Genomic DNA, 9,762 nt, shown 5'->3' with positions numbered 1-9,762 from the left:
CCACAAGGCTTTTTTTTTTGCCTGTTTATGTAAGAGCCATATACTGCTCCTCAGTAGTGCATAAAGTATATTTGCCTACTTTTTTCATCTTCTCTGCTGGAGAAGACTGGAGAGAAGAGGCAGCTGGCTACTCCAGGGGTAGGGTCTGGACACTCATCATTAGGTCCTCTTGGGTTTGTGTGGAAGGGGTGTGGCTAAAATGACTAGTTTTCACATCACTTTTACCCCATCCCCTTAATAAGGATCGCGATTCTCATCTTTATCTCCCCCACTCTGCCCATGTCATTAGGTAGCTGAAGATCCAGTCACTCTTCCTTGAAAAATCAGTAGAATCCCACAACTTCCAGTAGAGTAGGTAAGAATGTATGGGATAAGGGAATGGTTGGGCTGACAGCTGCACCTACCAAAGAAAATAGGTAGCCTGCTTAGGAATGCCTGTCTTCATATGTTCCTTAATAGGCATCACAGAATGTTTGTAACTAAAGTTCAGTTTTCATGGACTTTAAGGAGCTTGTCCCTTTCAAGTATCTTAGGATGAGTTTGGCAGCTGTCCAGTGTGCTCTACCTGGACTGTTTGCGAATTAGCACATATGGCTGCCCGTGTAGGTGATGTCTGGTCGCTGGGTGCCATATATTAAAGTTCCAATAGCACTTTGGTAGGAAACTTTTTGCATTTCCTCAATTTCTACCTCTGTTTTAGGACAAATCTTTTGAGATTTTAACACATTTGTCATTTGGTGTGCTGACTGCTTTAACATCTGTCATCCCAAACTTGCTGAGCATTGCCTCAGTGTAGCCTTGTTGGTCTATGGTAACAGTCCCAGCAGTTTTTGAATGATCCTGACACCCATTCGGCAGGCCACATCACCAAAAATGATGGTAGCCCAACATTGCTGAATTTTACCCTTACACAGACTCCCCAATACATTTTTCTATGTAATGTACAGTTCATTAATACATTATGAAAAGTGGTTAAATATGTTTTGTTTTGTTTTTGGTTTCCCTTTGAGACTCATGGTTAAGTTATTGTTTCACAACGAGCAAGCCGGAAGGCTCTGGGACAAAGACAAAGCGACTGAGCTTGAGCTATTACTCTTTTTAGTAAGAGTACATCTGCACTTTTTTAAGAGCACTAAATATATTGCTAGAAAGCTGGATTAACAGCTGTCTTTCTTATTGTTACAGATATCATATCAACAGAGCCCAAAAACAACCAGCACACCTCTATTATGAAAGGCAAATAATGTACATACAAGTTTATCAGAAACAACTGGACCTAAAAAGTACAAGCAAAATTCCACCATCGTGTTATATGTTATAGTTACTGTAGGTTTGATCTATATGGGACACTGTAGTACACAGGTTCTCAAACTCAGTCCTCAGGACCCCACACAGTGCATGTTTTCCAGGTCTACGCACAGAATCACAAATGAAATAATTAGCTCCACCTGTGGATCTTTTAAAATGTGTCAGTGAGTAATGAATACACCTGTGCACCTGCTGGGTGACCTGGTAAATGTGACCTGTGTGGGGTCCTGAGGACCGAGTTTGAGAACCACTGCTGTAGTACATTCCACACAGCTGGTTGCATGGTGATGTTACTGGCATTGCTGGAAGCCATTAGATAAGGGAAATAGAGGAAGAGATGGAAGATAACAATAAATAAGAGGGGGAAGAATAAAGTTAGAGTGGTGGGGAAATAGGAGATACAAGTAAGTAGAAGAGGTTATACAGTGGAGCATACTGGCTAACTTCTGACACTTCCTCCCCAGTAGAAAGCTGGGGAGGAGAAGCAGGTGGTCTGTTTTGGGGGCGGGACCAGACAATTGCATCATTAAACTCCACCCACTCGCATTAAAATGCTGCTTCTCCCGCATATTTAAATAGGGGGCGGGGCTAAATGACACAATTATCAAAGAATAGCGTCATTAGGCTCTGCCCCCTACTCGCGGACCTGCCGATCCACGAGTAAATGTTCCCCATTCTGCCCACTTCACTAGGAATTGGGTAGAATGCGGGAGAAGTGTCTACTTTCCCGTGACTTCCGGGAGAGGGGGCATGTATGCAGTGGAAGTAACATTGAAAAAAAATTAATACTCAGTTACAGTCATTGCAGAAAATCTTAATGTATTTTTTCTATGGCAGAAAAATAAAACTATATTTCATATTATATTGTTAAAGAGAAGAGCAGAGGCATTTAACTCTATGCATACCTTCCATCATATTTCTATGCAGAGCAGTGGTGTGAGGGTGCTCCCTCATCTTCCCCAACGGGACACTGCAACACGGCACAGTCGCAGAAAATCAGGACCGTCCCGCCCAAAGCAGGACAGTTGGGGAGTATGCTTTATGTACACAAAAAAGGCATTTCATACTGATATATTTTGTTTGATGCACTGAAAGCAGTTCATGAAGAGTTAATATTTTGTTTAATTACAAATCTAAAGCGGGTACACACTTAAGCATCCGACCACCCGTCCTGCTGACTAAGCGGCCGGTTTGGTAAGCTATACACAATTACCAATCGGCTGCTCGATATGTCACAACTGGGTGGGCAAGTTTACCATCCCGGTTGTGAGGTCAGTGTCGGGTCCTATGGCTAGTCTACAGCATACTTGCCTACTCTCCTGGAATGGCCAGGAGGCTCCTGAAAACTGGGTGGCACTCCTGGCTGCCTGGAAAATTGGCAAGTCTCCCGGCCTCCCCCTCCCCCCATCCTTATCACACACACACATGCAATTCATAGTAATCTTTGCATTGAGTAGCGGGGCGGCCACGATGACACAATCATGCGTTACGCCCATGCCAAGCCCCCAATGCCACGTCAAGTCCCCACTGCTGTGCCATGCCCCCCCACTGTGCCAGAATGCCAGCAGATATGGTCAACATGTGGTCAGCAGGTCACCCGTATGCAGGGCCGTTTCTAGGGGCAGGCGACCCGTGCAATCGCACGGGGCGCGCTGCCTCCTACCCCTGCTGTAGAAACAGCATGTTAACTGCCGGGCGCCCGGCAGAGCAGAGCAGCCGGAGATGGAGACGGAGGCTCCTGCTTCCGGCTTCCGGCTCCCACAATGTGCACTATTCGAGGACATCATGACGTCTTTCCCATAGTGCAGAGAGAGGAGCAGCGGAGCGGACGCCAGAGCGGGGCTGAAGGTAAGTGTTGCTGGTTTTTTTTTTTTTTTTTCTGTGTGCAGGCAGCCTGGACAATACTTGGGGGGAGGCACTGCTACTGGGGGCACTTCTGCTGGGGGAGCCACAACTACTGGGGGCACCTGGGCACAGCTACTGGGGACATTACTCTGGGAGCACTTCTACTGGGGCAGACACCACTACTGGGGGCACCCGGGCACTACTACTGGGGACATTACTCGGGGGGCACTTCTACTGGGGTTATTGCTTAGGAGGCACCACTACTGGGTGCATTACTCAGGGGCCAGGGACACTTCTACTGGGGCACTACTACTTGGGGCTTTTCTACTTGGGGCACTACTACAAAGGGAGCATTACTATTGGGGGCACTAATACAGGGGCATTAATACTGGGGAATTTATAAAGGGGACACTACTATTGGGGGCAATACAACTGGGGACACTACTACTGGGGCACTACAACAGGGACCATTACTATTGGGGGCATTACTGATGGGGGCATGACTACAGGGGACATGACTACAGGGGGCACTACTAATGGGGGCTCTGCATAAGTTACACTACCACTGTGGGCACTGCATAAGGGGCATAAATACAGGGGACACTGCATATGGGGACAACTACAGGGTGCACTGCATAATGGGCACTTTTGCCTGAGAGCCAGTGGGGGGGAAGCCTAAGACCTGTCGGGATGGAATGGCAAGGGAGGGGGCTGGAATGAAGTGTGTATTATGTGAATCATGTTTTTTCAATGTGTTTTATGTGGTTCTGGATTTAATAATGTATTTGAGGTGGATGTGGTTTTAAAACTTAGTTTATGTGCCTCTGGCTTTTCCAATATATTTTATGTGGAAGTGGTTTGTTGCAGTGTATTTTATGTAGATCTGGCTGGGCTCGCTCCCAACGCAACTAAAACCGGGTGTGATGCAAGGTCATACTTCTGCAAAAGTCACACCACAGGCATGCACACAGAAATGCGGCGTGGGCTTGCGACAGCTAGGCCACACCCCATTTTTTGAGCGCGCGCCTCCGGCGCGCGCATGCTATATATCTTTTGTTTAGCTACATATATTTTTCAGCGCTTTGCCTCTGACAGGTTAGACACCCCTGTACTCAGTAGTCACGGTGGCTGTCATTCTGTGGTCTTTCTAGATCACGCTCCCTTACTGTGATACCACACCCCCTCACGATGATGCCACGCCCACTCCACAATATTACTGCTTCGAGGGGGGGGGGCGCATTTTGACTGCTCGCACTGGGAGCCTCAGACCCTAGAAACTGCCCTGCCCGTATGCACAGGTAGATGTACTGATATATCTGTAAGATAAATCAGCATCAACTGTGCGTAGGGCCGACCTGATATGTGTGTGAATAATGGTGTCCATAGCCATATCGTCTGTACACACCCGCCGATGCACTATGCAGCTGTACGAACGACACATCGCATAGAGGCCCTGATTCAGAGCCGGACACTCTGACAGAGCGCTGGCTCTGAATCAGGGCCGTCACTTCTCCTTTTTGGACCACCCACAGCTATAGCGAGCAGCCAAAATGATGGTCGCGATGGTCAAGACCATCGCGACCATCGGGCTTGCGACGAGACCCTGTGGTAGGGTCTCGCTGCCGCAAGCCCTGGAGTGCTTTTGGCTCTATCAGAGCCAAAAGCACTCCCACTGATATCACTAGTGATGTCAGTGGGGCCGGCCCCAGACGGTAGGCGTTCCCAAACGGGGCGTGCTGTCAATCACCATCGCCAGCACGCCCCCTTTGGTGCGAGACCCATAACGACGGCTTGGCCGTCGTTATACGGGTCTCGTGCATGCGCACTTGGGCAACATCGACCCGCTTGCGAGCGCTCAGCGCTCGTAAGCGTGTCTGAATCAGGCCCAGTGTGTGTACCCAGCATTAGAACAGAAAGGAGAAAGACAATCCCAGCAGATGTTCCCAGGAGTCTTATTCTCAGAGCGAATTATAATAGCCAAATATCACTCATTTTCCTGAGCACCTTTGTGGACTGCAAGGGAAACTTGGCATTGATGCATATTTGCCAACTCTCCCTGATTGTCAGGTAGACTCCCTGAAACAGTAGCAATCTCCCTGATTGGACTTTACCCCATTATGTAACTGTTATGAACTAGGAAAAAAAAGAAATCAGAGATATATATACCTTCAAGTGGTATAATTAGTGCCAATTCCCTGCATTGATTATAAGGCACAATGATCCCTATGGCTACATGCAATTTCATATAAGGTTTCTCTTGGCCACTTACATAGAACCACTTGTAAAATACAATATATGAGCAAGCCCTGAAAAGCATCAGTGTGTGTGCAGCAACCAATAGATCTTACTAACAGCTTTGGGGCTCGTTTACATTTCGATGTAAGTCAACTTAGCAGTACACGTACCACTCTGCGCTTATAGGTGCTGCTTTCACAATCTCCCTGAAAAGCCTTTACAATAGCAGGCAAGTATGTATGATGGTGTCTGTGAGGTGCTGGTGTTCCGATGTCACTTCTTGGCATACTTGCCTACCCTCCCGGGACCTGGGGGAAGCTCACGATTTTTCAGGTAACCCCCCGCACCCTTGGGAAAGTAGACACTTCTTCAACATTCTGCCCACTTCCTAGTGAAGTGGGCAGAATGGGGAAAATGTGTGGGTCCGCGAGTAAGAGACGGGGACTAATGACGTAATTCTATTATAATCGTGTCATTTAGCTCCACCCCTATTCAAATATGTGGAATTATTAGCATTTTACCGAGAGGGGGTGGGGCTTAATGACGCAGATCGTCTGGCCCCGCCTCCAGTGCCGCCCACCTGCTTCTCCTGGGGAGTAACTTTTAGAAGCCGGCAAGTACTGTATGTTTCTTGGGCATCGCTAAACATTTAATTCTCCTTTTAATTTCTTTCACTTAAAATATAAATTTTCCATGAATTAGGTTACATTATAATAAACTCTTAACCAGCAGATAAGAAGAGTCTGACCTCTGAACCAGCTTAATTGAATTGAGTCAGCTGAGGTAAGTGACAGACGTAAGAAAACATCATGTTAGGCACATCCAAGGAAAATTCTGGGCACAGCACAGGGCATCTTGCCGTGTTTATGACCTAAAACTTGTATAGTTCCCTTTCTCTATCCAAATAGGTAATGTTGTCAGATATGCAGTATGCTATTGGCAGCTAAAAATTAAATTAAAAAAATAGGTTCAGGAACTGTGGGTAGAGCTACTGGGGGTGGAGCTATAGAAAAACAATTTAATATATATATAGTATTTAGAAAAGAAGGCACTCAAAAGGGACTTTAAAATAAAACTTCTTATGAGAAATATATTTTGACCCAGGACATCACGTCATAGTTAATGAGAGCTTCAGGAACTGCGTTCTGCTGAAAAATAGCAGTGCAAGTCATACCTCCTTCCGGGAGGGAGCTGAATGTCTGCATTCTGTGGGGGGCGTGGCCGGACTGTGATGCCGTTTTGGAAGCGGGGCTGGGGGCGTGACCGCCCGATCGCGTCATCGTGGCCCCACCCCCTCCTCACAATGCCGAAAAAAGGCATTGTAAAGCGGGGGGCGGAGCCTCGATGACGCGATTCAGCGCGAATTGCGTCATCGGGCCCCCCGGCAGCGGGGGTTTTTACTAGTAGTCTGGGGGGGTAGGCGGCAGCCGGGAGGCTTGCCTGCCTTTCCGGGGGGTCGGGAGCGGCACCCAATATTCGGGAGGCTCCCGACCAAATCGGGAGGGTAGGCAAGCCTGGTATACACACACCATATAGACATTATTATATCACCAAATATATATTATATTATTATATCACCAAAATATACCGTATACACACACATTCAAAACTATTATATACTATACTACTACACGCACACCCATATATACTGTATACACCATATAAACTCATTGATATACTGTACACCCATATGTTTCATATACACCCTCAAAAATACAGGCAAATATACTATGCATACACACTGACACTCATAACTACTGTGCATGAGTCATAAATAGTATATACATACATACATGGAACCCTTCTGTAGTAAGGATGAGCAGTCTGACTCAACTTTAGCATGTGCACTAATAATGCTGAAGCCGAGTCCACTCATTCTTAGCACTTAGGCCCTCATTCAGACCCACTCGTTAACAGCAGTACGCTCGTTGCGTTCCGATGTTGAATAACCGCGCATGCGTCGGTGTAACACTGCGCATGTGCGTACTGCAGATTGCGAGTTTTTTTGGACTCGTTCCTAAAATAGCGTACAGGAAGTGACATGTCAAATGTGATTGACAGAACAGGCCGTTTTAGGGTGTTGACGAGGGTGGAGATGGAAAAACGCAGGCGTGGCGAGGCGTTTTTGGGGCGTACATACATTAGCAGATGCGAGCGTAAAATGTGTACGGACCGACTCCTACGTCACTGGATGATCCTCTTTCCCTTCCAAATGCTCGCACAGCTTAGGGTCTGGATTACTCGACCACATTGGCGATGGCCTTCTCCTCCGTCCCGGGACTCCACGATGTTGTTGCGATTAATCGCGGGAGGGCAGAAAAGCAATTAGTGTTGGATTGAGAACCGGCTTGGTATGTGTTTTGAAATCAGTTTTTTGGGATAGCACAAAACCGTACGCAGGTGGAACTCAGAGCTGCTAATGTCAGGATGACACAATCAATTTGCGTACATTTGGGGGGGTTTATTTGGGCAGCAATTTGGTGGTTAGGGCCTATTGTAACAATAATGTCATCATGTTTTCAGTTTCGCACCATTTTATTTGTGCCTCTTGAATTTGCCGAATTATATGAATTTTTAAACGTTCCTTAAAGAGCCCTTTTTTTTTTTGTTTGTTTTGGCCGAGTTTTTGTCTTTTGGCCCAGGATTAAATGTAACCCATTTGTACAATAATTTCACAATCCAATGTCATTGTTTAATTTCCAATTTATTGCTCAAACAAAAAAACTTATTTTTAAAATTTTGGGGACATCTTTTTTGCCCAAAGATATGTTCCCAAATCAAACAAATTGGCCCAACATAACTGTTGACATAAACATACAACAAAAAAATAAAAACATTTCACAAGAAAGGAGAGGGAAGTTTTGACCAGAAAGGAATATGAGCCAAGCACAGAAGGATTGTGGGAAAAGTCACCATTGCTGTCACCGTTTTTTCACCCGTTTGGATGGGGGAGGGAGGGCGCCAGACCGGGTCCGGGATGTCATCGGGCTGGCCTGTCCAGAGGCAGATGTTGTGGCCTCTGGACTAGGCACAGGGCTAGGCACATTTGGAGGATTGGCTGATGTTGTGCCAGAGGTGGAGGATCCTGATGTTCCGGCAGGAAGGGAGGTCGGCTCCACCATGTGCTGGCGAACGAGCTGCTCCAGGGCATTGGCGATGCGGATGTTGGCCCTGGTATTTTCCGCCAGGGCCTGACCAATGGTCACGTTGGCTGCAGCATTTTGCTCCAGGGCCTCAGCCACCCGTAGCAGACTGGCGTCCATCCTCTGCAGAATCTCCGTATGGGAATCCGATTTGAAATTGAGTTCTGTGAGGAGGGCCACTGCCTGCGAGGGGGATTGTCCTGGACTGGCTTCTGCAGGGTCCTCAGCCGGATGTACTGGTTCCTCCCCTGCAGAGCCAGCAGAAATTCGGCGCCCAAGGCTCCCCTCTGGAGCAGACTCATCCGCCTGTGTCTCTGTTAGGAAAAAAGAGAAAAGCCTCACATTACAATCTACATATTGGCACAATAACATTTCAGAGTTGATGACATCCAAAGATTTACCTGGGACAACATGAGGAGCCGCAAAGTCTGGCATGTCCGTATCCATGTTGGACACGCCAAACACCTCCACAGGCTGCACACACCCCTGTGCCAGCTCTTCTAAATCCGTCAACTCCAATGACACAGGGGTGGGACCCCCACCTGTCCCCCTTGCATGCCTAGCCCTGTCCGCGAGTTTTTGCTTTAGGCGATATTTGAAGTCGCCCCATCTGTGGGGAAAAATGGAAGCCATTATCCTTTGGTTTAAAATGGGGTTTGTTTTTAGGGGGGGCAAGGGTTTACTTACCGCCGTTTGACATCCCGGGCTAGACGGACATAATAACCCACCCTATTGACAGCAACGGCTACCTCTTCCCACATTCTCCACTTCTGGCTTAGACTCATATTCCTGTCTGCCTGTGGCAGGATGTCCACACACTTCTGGATCAAAACCTCCATCTCCTTTCTTGTGAAATGTGGCTGCCTTTTTTTTTGGGCCGCTTTGGCCGGAATACTGGGCCCAGCAGCCTCTTCCATGTCATCCTCCTCACCTATTTGTGTAAATTTACAGAATTCACAAAATCACAACTTGCCTAATCTTATGTTTCAAATTAATCATTGATACAAAATGCATGAAAGACTTACCGCCTGACTCTTGGGCATTTTTTCCCTGGTCTGTCGCCATGTCTGAGGTCCAAACAAGAAATACACCAGAATTTGAATGTGTTTTCGTGAGTATTTATACATGCGTCCTTATTTTGCGGCCGCATCATTGATTGTGCGGCCCTATGATCCCTCCTTAATTTGTGCGGGAAACGAAACACTATTTATGGCTTGGTGTGTCTCAAGTC

This window comes from Taudactylus pleione, unplaced genomic scaffold, assembly GCF_031769625.1.
Source record: "Taudactylus pleione unplaced genomic scaffold, aTauple2 ptg000085l, whole genome shotgun sequence".
NCBI classification, from domain to species: Eukaryota; Metazoa; Chordata; class Amphibia; order Anura; family Myobatrachidae; genus Taudactylus; species Taudactylus pleione.
Note: the sequence above shows the minus strand (reverse complement) of the source record.